Source organism: Mastacembelus armatus, chromosome 19 (genome assembly GCF_900324485.2).
Source record: "Mastacembelus armatus chromosome 19, fMasArm1.2, whole genome shotgun sequence".
Lineage (NCBI taxonomy): Eukaryota > Metazoa > Chordata > Actinopteri > Synbranchiformes > Mastacembelidae > Mastacembelus > Mastacembelus armatus.
The window spans coordinates 16,173,385-16,186,826 of NC_046651.1; positions in this window are offsets into that span (position 1 = coordinate 16,173,385).

Here is a 13,442-nt window from a genome sequence, read left to right on the forward strand (position 1 = left end):
CAGAAGCAGCACAAGAGCACCTTTATTACAAGAGATAACCATTATGTCCTCTTCTGCAAGATTTCATTCCATACTGACCTTTAGGGTTGGTTTCAATGTGAGTCGAAAAGGAGGTATATTGCTTGGTTTTACACCATAATATTTATTCATTGGTTATGCAATTTCAGTGTTCCACGTTTGCTTCAGTTTACTTCCACATAGCTGCAGGAATACAGCTGCAGAGAATAAAATTAAATCTGCCAAGCTTATGGATGTGTAGGGCACTGATTCAAACCATAGTCTTTTGTAGAGTAATCTGTAGACCTGGTGCTGATGACTGACAACCAAATATCAGGGCCTTACATTAACAAACAGGCTCATTCATAAGTATGCGGTTACCTCTTCTCCTCTGGACAGGGATAATATTTGTTTATTGCATAATGGCAAGGAATAGTTTACACTGAAAATGAATGTGAATTGCACTAACTCAGGGGAATGAATTCCAAGGAGCCAGCTCTCCTTATCTCTCTGTTAGACTGGCAGCTCTAGTTTCCACCATGTAATTTAGTGTTATATTTGTGTGTGCATTACTAATGTATCTTAAATTTAAAGGTGGTAAATACCGTTTTTTATTGGGTGTTTGTGATGAACACAGACACCTGTGTATCCAGGAGTGTGTAACTTCTTCTCCTAAAGTCAGAGTACTCCACTTGTTTAGACAATTGCATGATACACAATGGCAAGGAAAGACAAAGTCAAGCATGCCCTTAATGCCTTCTGTCCATAAGGTCAACAAAAGATAGGTCCTGAAGAACAGATGGACAAAATGGAATAGAATTGCCCAGTAACAATAGCAGGCGTTAGTGAGGTCTGTTCAGCTCAAAGGGGTCTTTCAAAGGACCTTTACAGTTATTCTGCCTCTGGTGGTGGTCCTTTTATCATGCAGCTTTCACTGCATCTTGAAAAATGAAATGGCTGTAAACATCCTCTCCAGGGAGAAACAAAAGCACAAAAGGAATCAAGGTATGTATTGTCTCCGGGTGACAGCATAGTTTCAAACTATAAGAAGAGGGTGATGTCAGCCAGGGAATGACAGGCACTATATGTGAAACAGGAGTGAAGACAGTTGTACATACAGGTCTGTGTTTTTGAGTCACAAAATAACTAATGTTCACCCTAATTCTTTTGGTACTTTAGCCAAATGCTTTCAAAATAGCATAATTTACATTCAATGAGAGCAAGAAAAATAATTCTAAAGTAGAAAGCAAATGTCAGTAAGATGGAATAGCTATAGCACCATATTGGGATCCCTGGTAGGCTGGTTTACTGTGATGCTGGAGTGCCAAGAGGCAAACAGTAATTTCAATAATTGAGGAATTTGTTTAGTTTTCTGTTTGAAACACAGCTCCTTAGTCTGCTTAATGTGGAAAAGGTGACACACTGAATAAAAGGCAGCATGGGCCCAGGTTGTGTAAGCAAAGTGCTAAAAGGTCATTAATAGACAGTATGAAGATCGTGATTCTCCATGCAAACAGCCTGCTGCTCATAAAACAGCCAAATCATTTTTTATTCTACTTTTACATGTCTTGAACTGTGGAACACACTAAACACCTATTAAAAGACAACCCCCTCCCAGGAAGCCCCACTAAATGACCTAGTCTAATAACAGAGGCCTCCCAGACTTGTCATCACCCCAGTTCATCTGCTCTGATTTACAAGGACTGTCCCAGAGGCTTTAGTGCCATCACTAATCCCACAGGGATGAGCATTTGAAAGGCAGGGGAGTCAGACTTTCTAACAAAACAGAAAGAGGCAGACAGTACATAACTCCAAGCAGAAACAGATGCAGAGACATTCTCCTGTTTATAATTGATTTTCAAGGGCAACATCTTGTTGTCATAGTTCGTCTAACAAGCCCCTGGCTGGCGCCCTGTTGCTTGTCAACCACAGGGTGTCGGATGGAGCTGCCATTCACCACCCTACCCCCACTGGCAGCATGTAGGAACACTGACATCACCCGTGGAATTTTCCTGGGACACACTCTTGCTCTGTCTTAAAATGCTTGCTGGCTTCTTTTAAAAGTATTTTGAGTTAGCGAAGCATCCTAAACCTCCAGGGAAGAGCTGTTGTAGTCCCCAGCTGCCGGACGGAGGGCTGCCCTATTTCCATAGACGACAGGTAAACTAAGGCCTTATGGCAGCCACTGTTTATGTCTAAGATCACGGGTGTCTTTTTGGGCCTCCAAGGCTAAGCCTCTAATTGGCCATGGCTCATCAATCACACACAGCAACCCCTTTCACCCAAAGTCTCATCCAAACAGCTAAGAGGACTTAGACCCGTGGAATGGACTATATGCCTCCCAAAGGCCTAAAAGTAGATTTTGGGAGGGGCAAGTGGAAAGCCAAATTTATTCCAAGCTGATGTCAAGCAATGTGTCTGTCCTTTGTCTTCCTGACATGTATAGATTGCTTTCTCCTAACATTAAATAAAAAAAAAAAATACAGATGCATCACACCAATGTGAAGAGGAATATCTGCTCTGTTAACCAAACGCTGGAGAACACACAAACATCTGGCTTCACTCTGTTTCATATTTGTTTCATAATTGACCTGCCTGCAATTTAATGAACAGGTGAGAAGGAGAGCATTTATCTAATGAAATGTTTGGTGACGGCACATGGAAGGTAAGCAAAGAGACATTTTATGTGGCATCGCACAAGGTGATAGTCTACAGTTTGCTGGTTACCTTTGTCGGGGACCACATACCAGAAGTATGCTCCAGACGGGGTCAGAGAGGTCAAAACAACTCCCCAACCATTATTTGTTTTGGCTTAGCTCTCTAAGTCCAGGATTTTGGCCACAGCGTAATGCCGAGCCCACAAATTTGTCAAGAGAAATAAGGAAAAGTCCATAGCACATGTGGTTTATGGGGTCACAGAAAAGTCTCCACATTTCTTCACATCCTAAGACAGCATGCACAACACTCAGCATTTTTTTCCCATTAGTCTGGGTGTGTTATTTTTTTAAAATTCTCTTTTCTTTTGCCTCATTCTTTTTTCTAAGACTTTTAATTCATCCATTTGTCGCAGCACATCAGATTGCCTAATGTTTGTTCATGGGAAAACTGTGGTGATCTGACAAGGACCACAAACATGTCTAGGTTATGGTTGTTCCAGTTGCCCTATTATTAACACAAATACACACAGTAAACAGAGGTGAAGCCTGCCCATGTCGAATTCTCTTTAGTAACCGAGAGTAATCAGCTGTGTCATCCTTGCCATAAATCTCCAAGTACAGCAGTGGCTCCCAGCCCAGATGGGAGTAGGGCTTGTTCAGTCGCACTTGCCTCCGCGTCATAAATCCATGGCCATCTTCACAGGATCGGTTTCCCGCTTTGTATGTGTCTCCCAACAGAGGAGTATATAGCGGAGATGAGGATATTGTAAGACCGCAGTCTCCTGAAGGAGTCAATTTGCAAAATGGACTGTCTCTTCCTCCCTGCTGAAATAATGTTGGGTTTCAAGGCAATTTCTTACCATCACATGCAGATTTACAGCTTGGCCCCTGTAGCTGGAAGTCTGTGAATCAATGGGAAAACATACCATGGTATTTACAATTTTACAGAAAAGTACTTCACGCAAACAAAACATGTTTTAGGAATAATTTCTGCAACCCCAACTTTCTTTCACAACGAGTACATGGAAAACAGAAATGCGCTTGACCAGTTTGAGCATCTCTGGCAACCTGACAAACGCAGTGAATTTATGAATACAAAAACAGACAAAACCATAAAATGGCATTTTTGCTGAAAGGTTACTTCCAATTTGTCTGACATTTATTGCTTCAAGTGAAAAATAATTTCCGATTGACCTAATGACAAACCATCATTTAATCCTGAATCTTTCCTGTTGCATTCTCTGTAACTCCACTTTACACTTTTTAGGAACATTTCAGCACTAAAGTAAAAGTGATTTCCAAAGATAAGCTTTAAAATAACAATAATAATAACTTCATATACATTTTACTCTCTGTGGTTCTGATTTTCAGTCAAATCAAGCTAAAAATATCCCTGGCAACATCATTTTAAGTCAGCTATACACTGGACTTGTCTTTGTATCATCCATTAGTATCTTCTTGGCCCTTTCTCTGTTAAAATCCTTATAAAGTGACTTTATCACAATCTCTGTCTATATAGAGTAAATTGGCTTAGACCTTTAGTAAATTTAACCTTTCATTTTCCCTTTGTCACACACTTTCTTTAATGACTATGAACATTTTCTTTATTCTCTGAGAAAATGTTGTATTCCCAGGGGAAACCAGCTAGTTTTACACGCTGTGTTATAGCCTCAAGGCCAGAGGAGGATTTTACTGACTGTAGGTCAATGTGCATGGCTGCATGTGTGACAGAGGCTTGGCAGCTGTGGTCTGTGGGGTCTTGTAAGGAGGAAGAATATGGAACATTTCTGGATACCACTATTACATGTGAGGACAAAACTTTTCCACACATTTACCATGACAATCTGGGCTGCCTGTGCTGTGGTGGTGGTCTGCCCTTCACTTCCCCATCCCCTAAACCACCACCCAGGCATGTAGCACAGAGTAACCATCACACATTATCAGCTTAGACTCTGCAGTTAATCACAATCAAATTTTAATTATAACCCATTTTAAAATGGGCTTTAAATAATCTGTGTATTTTGTGATCTGCCTATGTTGGAAAAACAATAAACTTGAATTTACATTACACTCCTAATTACAATTTGCATTTTAAAAGTAGTAATAAAAGAGTAAAGAAAAGTAAAATTACAACCAAGAAGCTTGTTCCAAAATTGCTTCCATTGTTACAGCAGCCCTCCATCACCGAATGCCCCCCCCCCCCCCCCCCCCCCTTTCAGGAAGTGCCACAATGACAAAGTGCATAAGGAAAGTGCAGTGGCAGAAAACGAGGGAATCCTATCAGTGCGTGAATTTAATTACCACTCAGATGGCTCCACATAATGAGGAAAAGGTGTGTGTGTGTGTGTGTGTGTGTGTGTGTGTGTGTGTGTGTGTGTGTGTCTGAGGGGTGTCACACCTGCCCTAGCTTCCTTAGCACTCGTCGGTATTTCCTGAATGTTTTACATTTGTCTGATCAATAATCAGCAGTTTCTTTTCAACCCAAAAACATCTGCATGTTGGTAATTATCAGTAAGCACTGCTGACTGAGAACCTACGGAGCAGTTGGGATTACAGCTGGTTGAAATCAACTTTCGTCTAATGTATACTTTTTCACATGTTTGATAGTCTGAGGCTTTTGTTACTCTTGCAAAACTTAAAACTTAGTTTTAAAGAATTACCAACATGGTGGGTGCACCTGTGCTTACCCTGGCTTGTGGCTCCTATCTTAACGAGCAGAAAGTGAGCTGTGATTTATGATGGATTCCTTTTTTGCCTTCCACGTTTTTCTGCATGTGGTGTTGTGATATTATTTCACATTTTCTATCCTTCAGATTTAAGACAGAATAATGTTGAACATTTGTCTTAATCTTTGTCTGCTTCCCCATCAAAACAAGAAAAATGATGAGCTGCTGATTATCATTCAGAGACAGAACTAACGTCATACGATTACAGTCTAAAATGGGAAACACAAGCCAGAAGCATGCAGTGTTACACAAAATCCTAATAGCTCGAAAATGGTTGTGGATCTCCACTGTGCCATTTGAATTTTTCAAATCACATTGTCTCTGTGGCTGATAGCACCTGTGTTTAGTTACTAAATCTAAAATCTAGATTTCCTTCCATAAAATTACATTTATTAAATTATTTGCAGAAAAAAAAATTTGAATCCATCATGGCCATTTAAATAAATAAATTAGATTTGTCCATGTCCAGATGCAGATCTGAGATGAGGGCACATTGTATATGTGGTCTTTACTTAGACAAAGCAACAACAGGCTTTGTGGGAATTTTTGCCCATAGGATCTTTACTGGCCTGTAAGTCCTGGGATTGATGGCGGAAACAGCAGACAATCATTAAAAATTTAAGATGTGTTCTGACCTCTGCTGCAAACTGTGAGGAATGTCAGTCAGACACCAGAACGATGTGTCCCCCATCATGACAAGTGTTTCTAATTATATCTAGAACATTTAGCATCACTGTTTATCAGCTGCAGATGTATGAGAACACAGTGATATGTTTTTCCCTGGGGTCATGTTTTTCTTTGGAGTGGAAACAGAAGGTGCGGTTTTTATTAGCTTGTATGATCATTGCAACATTTGTATACTGATTATGTCTTTGTTGTTCAAAGGCATATAATTAAGTCTGGTGATAATATGTTTCATATTTTATTTTTCAACCCTTTAGTTTTCAAAATGATTTCTGAAGCAGAGTTTTTCCACACTGACAGTTTTTCGAGCTCTGAAGGAAAGGCAAAGGAAAAGAACAAGGTCACACCACCAGCCTTGAGAGCAAATAGCAGTCTAATAGATAGCAAGGCACACTGGGATCATATATATTCATTTCTGGACAATTTTATACAAACTAACTGTTTAGGGACAATAATGGAGATAAAAGATAGAGTAGGTTCAACTGAGGGCAGGGATTTTCATGAACAGGTTCATTTGAATGGTTTAGTCTTTTTAATTGGGCACTGCTCTCTGACTGCAGCTGGAATTCCAAACAGTTCCGGACAAACTCCCATCATTAGGTGTTAGGGAGTCTCTGCCAGTGCAGAGGTTTGGATAAGGAACAGGGGTTTGGGGAGACAGTTTTGTTTAAGTCAGGAATGAGAGCGTGTTAATGAGTCAGACACCACTGAACTGCCCTCCCACTCTGGTTCTTTGCTTATTGCCTCTAGGGAGGAAATCTAATTTAAAATATAGTATTGGGAAGACCAGAATGGCCTCTTATATACAGTATTATTATATGGCATTATTACTGTTGGTGTCTGTGGATAATCATCCTTTAAAACTGCACTAAAGCCATCACTTACATGCTAAACTCATCTTCATGCCAGTGAGTCTCAACAACCTGTTTTCAATCCACCTCATGAATAACTCAATCACTTTTCTTAAATCAGTCTCAGAAAAGCTGTTGACACATGCTTTATTCCAGCTGCCTATTGATTTTATTACACTTTTATCATCACTCTAAGAGAAAATGAGGTGCTGCTATATGTTCAAGGTGTAATTGTTGCAAAAGTGTGCGGTCAGTGAAATCTTACCTGTTCTTTCTGCCTGTGTACTGGAATCATGCTGCAGTAAATCTACTTGTTTTATATAAATGTGCTTCTGGGTGTTTCTGAGTGCAGATGCATGTTCACGTACAAATTACCTCTCCTCTTGTGTTCCAATCCACTGGAAATGTCCTGTGGAGGATGGAAAGTTTGGTGAAATCCTACAAAAAATAGTTTTCCAGGGTTCATTTGTAAAAGGAGCGTTTAAGATTAAATGATAGTTAACATTAGCCTTCAGTGGTGCATGTGTGGTAACATGGTGTGTGCGTCGCTGCAGCCATGGACACACTGTCAATGTGCAGATATCATGCTGCTTGGGTGGGCTGGAAACCTTGAGGTAATCTTTGTCATGCAGCTGCCACCAGCGCTGGATAAACTAGTGCTGCTTTAACAATGGCTGAACCTTAGTGTGGGAGATCTGCCTGTGACACAGGTGTCATATTTAATACCGTCATATATCAATAATTGGCTGGAAAACAACAGGAAGGAGCCATATGTGTGGAAAGGGCTCAGACAGATCCCTAAAGATTATCTTGTGCACATTTAAAATCCACCATTCATCAGTTCTGTTTGGGGCAACAGTAAAAGTTCCAACATTGCTCTGCACAAATAATCAGAACTCCCTAAATGAATGCACTACTTTTTTTATATCCCTGCTACGTTCATGGTGATGAAACCCCATGTTGTCTGAGATTTGTGTACTTGATTCAGTTACAGATATGAAAGGGTTGTGTGAAATAACATAGCTAATAGAACCATAAATCTTTTTTAGGTATTCATCAGCTATGACCTCGAAAAGCCCGCTGGAGTCAAGATGACGACATATGGTTGACTATGCAGTAAAGAAATAGCCTCCATCTCTGTCCCCCTGTCTTTTCATCTGATATCACATGAATTTAACAGCATGTTACAGTGGTATCAGACACATTTGAAATATTCCAGGGGAAAATGCAATGGGGACTGGACACCACCTTGCTATCTTTCAGAAATTAATTATATTTTTGATTGGTCTCCCACCTCTCTTCCTTTCTCATAGCTCTATTTTTTCAAAGCACACATCCATCTCCTCTCTCATGGGCAGTTATATGCCCAGGTTCTCACACACACTCACACACAGCATTAAATGCAGTCTTAGTTTCCTTATCTGCCTTGTATGCTGAAGCCACTGCACCTCCCCAGCCTCACTGCAGTCAGATGTCTGGCTGCCATTTCTTTCACTAATTTAAAGCTACTGTATGGATTCCTTCAGTGTCCCAGGGCAGATTTCCTTCTTCTCACTCTCCCCAATCAATCAATCATCCTTAATTGCTCAATTACTCTAGTGAAAAGCTAAGGAAGGAGAGGACATTTTGTCAGCTTGGACCGCTTACTCTCCTTTGGTAAACAGACATAGGCTGGGGTGATAAAGTGTGTCCACCCAGAGGATGTCAGTGGATGAGATTCCCTAATTAATCCAAACATTAGGCAAGCAGGGGCTTTCCGTCTGCATCAGGCTCTTGCTGTCACACAGACCTGCTGTACAATGGGCTCTGTCTACATTTTCAATGTAGAAGAAAGAAACTCCTGCTCTGGGGAATGATTAACCATGTTTGTCACAGTTAGTGTTAAATTGTTAGTGAGATGAGGAAATTAACGCATGTATTTTAATGTCCTACTGTATGAGGATCAATCCAGGAGGTGGTTCTGTCAGGCAGGAATGAAGTCTGGAAGTCTTTCTCCAAAAATCAAAAAACCTCTACAGCTGACCAATTGATGTTGTATCTTGTTCAATGTAATGCATACACCAAAGGAGATGTAAAAACAAGAGGTTGGAGTCACAGTTTGTCAAAGTGAGGTTGGTAGTCTTGTTGTCATTGTAATTAGATAAAAATAGCAGAGAAGACTGAATCAAAATACATCTGGCCTCTGTCTGACTGCAGATGTTATTGTGGGTTTTAGCCTGGTGTGTCAGGGCTGAGTCCTCCTGCAGTTTGATGACCCTGTTTAGTTTTTGTGCACGGCTGCCCCCGCCTTCCTGAGCTGGCACAGGTTCTGCTGGTCTAATGAGACACTGGCACTTGCGTTTATGAATGGCCGCATCCCTTCGCTCATAAAAGTGACACTTCCAAGATAAGCATCCCTCGTAGCAGAGAGGTCATTCAAATCATCAGTGACATCAGTGTGTGTGTGTGTGTGTGAGGCTGTTTGTGTTCCTGTTCCGTTGGGATGTTTAGTATTGCATTACATGGTGCCCTACTTTGCTTATTTAATCTCTAATTTGCATACAACACATGCTCATTTGTCATATTTCCATTAAAATAAGAAAACATGGGTTTTTCCCAATAGAACAACCATGATGAGTAAATCTAACGAAATGTGCATGTCCTTGTCAGTTGCTCTCATCTACAAAGACCCATATTAATCCGTTGAGGGATATGATTTATTTCCTGCCTGTCCTTCATGCAAAAGAAAAAAAAAAAACGTTGGACTGAGGGTGGGAGTTTAGCTGCCTTATTCCTTAACACCCTTCTCTCCTAGTCTCTCGGTTCAGCCTGTGTGAAGCTGAACAAGGCAAAGCAGAAGCTGATTGGCGTGGAGCGATAATAGAAGAGAGACAGTATGAGGCTTTTGGGGGATAAAATATGTCAAGTGAGAATATGTTACACCGCAAAACCTATGTCAGTTCAGTAAATGAGAAAGGAAGAAAGCAACATCCTGGACTACAAGCAGAGTATCATTTTTTTGTCTGTTCAGAAACAAATTAAGTGGCTTGGATGGTGTCCAAGTGTCTTCCTGCTTACTGCGATTGCAGCACTTGCTAATTGATTTTCAGCCAGGCACAACGTCAAGAAAACATTACGCAACAGGATATTGGACATCGAGGGGCCTGGGGTGCTAGTGGTTGTAGGTGGGAGACCTCCAATTAAATCTCTTCTCGGTCGAGTTGAATCTGGCAGGTGTTGCTAATGATATTCTTTTCCACCTTCATAATGGCTAAAGACTTTTGTAAGTATAAGAACAACTTTACTAGTAAGATACAGGTGGTTTATCACCTTCAAACCTTACAATCACCGCACTAATTTTGCAAGAGAAAACACTGCCGGGCTAAGTAGTGTTTGCTCCTCACACTTCAGAGCCATCAAGATGTTAGATGTCAGGATGGAGGGAGAAAAAGGCAAGGAAAGGAGAAAGAGAGAAAGAAAATGAAATTAAGGATGAACTATGAGATGTCTTTAGTCTGGCTACGATTATCATCATCTGTTCAGTGGTCATTACCGCCTTGGGAGTCTGCTGTCTGGACCAAACCACTGATGGAGGGGGCCAGTGGAGCAGCTGCTCAGAGCTCATCCCACCTCTGCAAGCTGTCACTTATCAACAGGAGGAGGAAAATGAACAGGAGAGAAGAATGTGAGGAAAAGAAGAGGAAAGGTGTAAAACAGAATGGTATCAAGAAAACAGGCCAATCACACCTACAAGCTGTCAGCGCTAATGTAAGGAGAGGGACAACAAAGAGGAAGGTAGAATTAAAGAGTCAAAATGGAACAGCGGGGGTAGGAGAAAATATAGGAGGGGAGGTGTGAAAGAGAAGGAGGAACTGTAAGGGAGAAAATGACAATAGGAGATGACTCCATTGTGTCTGAACTCATCACACCTACACAAGCTTTTAGTAATCAACAAGGGGAAACGCTAAATGGTCGGAGTGGAGGAGGAGGAAGGAGGCTGAGCAGGAAAAATGGTCCTCTGTGTTTTTGTGTTTTAGCTCAGTATTCCTAGTTTCATCATAGTGACTCTGATATGAATAAAACCAAAATACTCTCATCACCATTTTCCAGTATTTGTGACATGAAATTCCCCTGAATGAACAGCAGGAGGATGGTGAAGTTAAAATGTTCCTGTCCATTTGTCTTCATGATGAATGCAAATGTCAGGATGCCGTAATGCTTTTGGTTGGACTGTAAGGAGGCCAAGTACAAAGAGGAAGTAATTAAAGTGAAAAGGAAGCGATTCACATGACATTTCCATCAAGTAAAGTACTGAAAGAACAACAATGTGACAGTAGAGTCTAAACTGCTAAGCAGAGTGTGGAAAGCTAGAATATAGGCTGGGTTTACTGAATAGGAAACAGCAGACATCACAGATTTATGAATCTATCTGGTATCAATTCTCTTTGCTCAGAAGTTACATGGACATGTGACAGAATGTGTGATTTGATTACAGCAGCTACTTCTGTTTTCACTTCTCTTATTAGAAAAGTTATGGATAGACACAGCTGTTCAAAGTGCAGTGCCTTTTGCCCTGCAACCACTGCAGCCACTCAACAAGTTTGGTGACTTTTATGCATCTCGGAGACATACAGTCTGAGTTGTTTCCTCTATACAAAGTACAGAAAGAAAAACTGCTCAGATTTTACAATGAAATAGACTGCTGATGCTGGCAGTCTTTCCTTATGGGGTAATCTTTCTCGCTTTCTCGCTTTCTCCCTCTCTGTCTGCTGTTGTCCTTTCTCTGCCTAACATGTTCACCGTCTTCCAGATTAGGTCTCACTGTAAAAAGATCACTGGGCCTGTCGTTCTTCTGGACAGAGGTAAATATCCTCACCTTTGTGACACCTCTTCAAACCGTTCTTCCTGTGGTGTCTATGTATTGTATATATACAATGAATACAATACAATACGATGCAATACAATACAATACAATAAATATACACTGCTGTACACTGTGGAGTTTTCTTGTACATTCAGTGTTTCTTGCCAAAATGTTAACTCTCCACTGCATTTCAATGCAGCTGATGTAATAAGATGTAACTTCATTAATCATAATTTTCAGTATTTTCATTAACATTAACCAACCAACCTTTATCTTGTTTTGCCTAAACATAACCACAACAACAAGTTGTTTGCTTTTTCATACAACCCTGTGCCTTTCGTCAGTTTCAAAGACCATCATTTTCTTTGTTGAATAAAACTTATTTTTTTACTAACGGGACACATTTGACAAAACACATAAACATAGATTCTAGTAAACCATTTCACAGGATACCTTTAAGTATAACTTTTTGAACTTTAAAACTCAAATGAAACACAAAAATGAAATGTGAAAGACTAATGAATTAGCTATAACCTTGATAAACTGCATAGCAATGGACAACTACTTCTTACACAACCTGATGTGAAAGGCATACCATCCATAATTGTAAACAACACTGTGGTTTTCGGTTTTAAGTAACGCTGGACAAAGTGCTGATGTTTGTGTTCTCCAGTCACTGTCTCCATCATGTTCCTAGGCAGCGTTTCAAGGACAGAATAATACAGCACTTTCTGGGAAAACCTTGAAATAGCAAAACCATTCTGACATGTTCAGCTGAATTGTCATGCACTCACATATCTGTGAGTTGCTGAAATTCCATATCAGTTTCCTCAGAGTAATGCATGATTGTGTGGGGTTGTGTGGAGCATCATGGTCAGTTTATTTTCATGTTCACCATGAATTCTTCCAGGTAATTTAAAGTATTTGTGAGGCGCTGATGCTGTTTCTCACTCTATAGCTGACATAGCATGCACACTGAAAAACTCCCTTTCCTTTATATACTATATATCTTTATAAATGGCAAAGGACATTTTATGTATGACTGATCATATAGGTCAGATTTTATGCTAAGATAAGTTGTTATTCACAGAATGATTGACTTTGAAAACTTGTTACCAATAACTGTAGTTTCCTGTCCCAAAAACACCACTTGTCTGCTACTTCAAGCTGTTCTAAACAAAGTACAGTTAGACCAGAGTATCCCACCAAATCAGTGCATCCTTGTCTATCTGCTTTCTCTAGATGGCCTCGTCTGGTAAGCTGCATAAAGCCGATGGACATGAGCACAATGTTGCTACAACGCTGTGATCCTCAGGCAAAACAGCATGGCATTGAGCCTAATAGAGACATTGCTGAGGCCTATTAGCACAGATGGTTGTCATATGTATGCAAATAAAGAGCAAAGTGAATCACATAGCCCCATCAGCACCACCTGTCTGCCTCGCACAGCTACACCAAAATCCCCCTCAGCATCTACACACACACACACACATGCACACACTACCTACCCTCCAAATCCCTCCAGAGAGACAAGTCTGTTCTTTCCAATCTACAGCTGTATATTAATTAGAGTAAAGACATTAATCATCATTTTGCTCTTTTTCAAAATCAGACATGAGAAGGAGGGTCTGGCGGAGCAGAAAGATAAAGATACACACTGATACAAGGAAAATGCCCAGGAAAA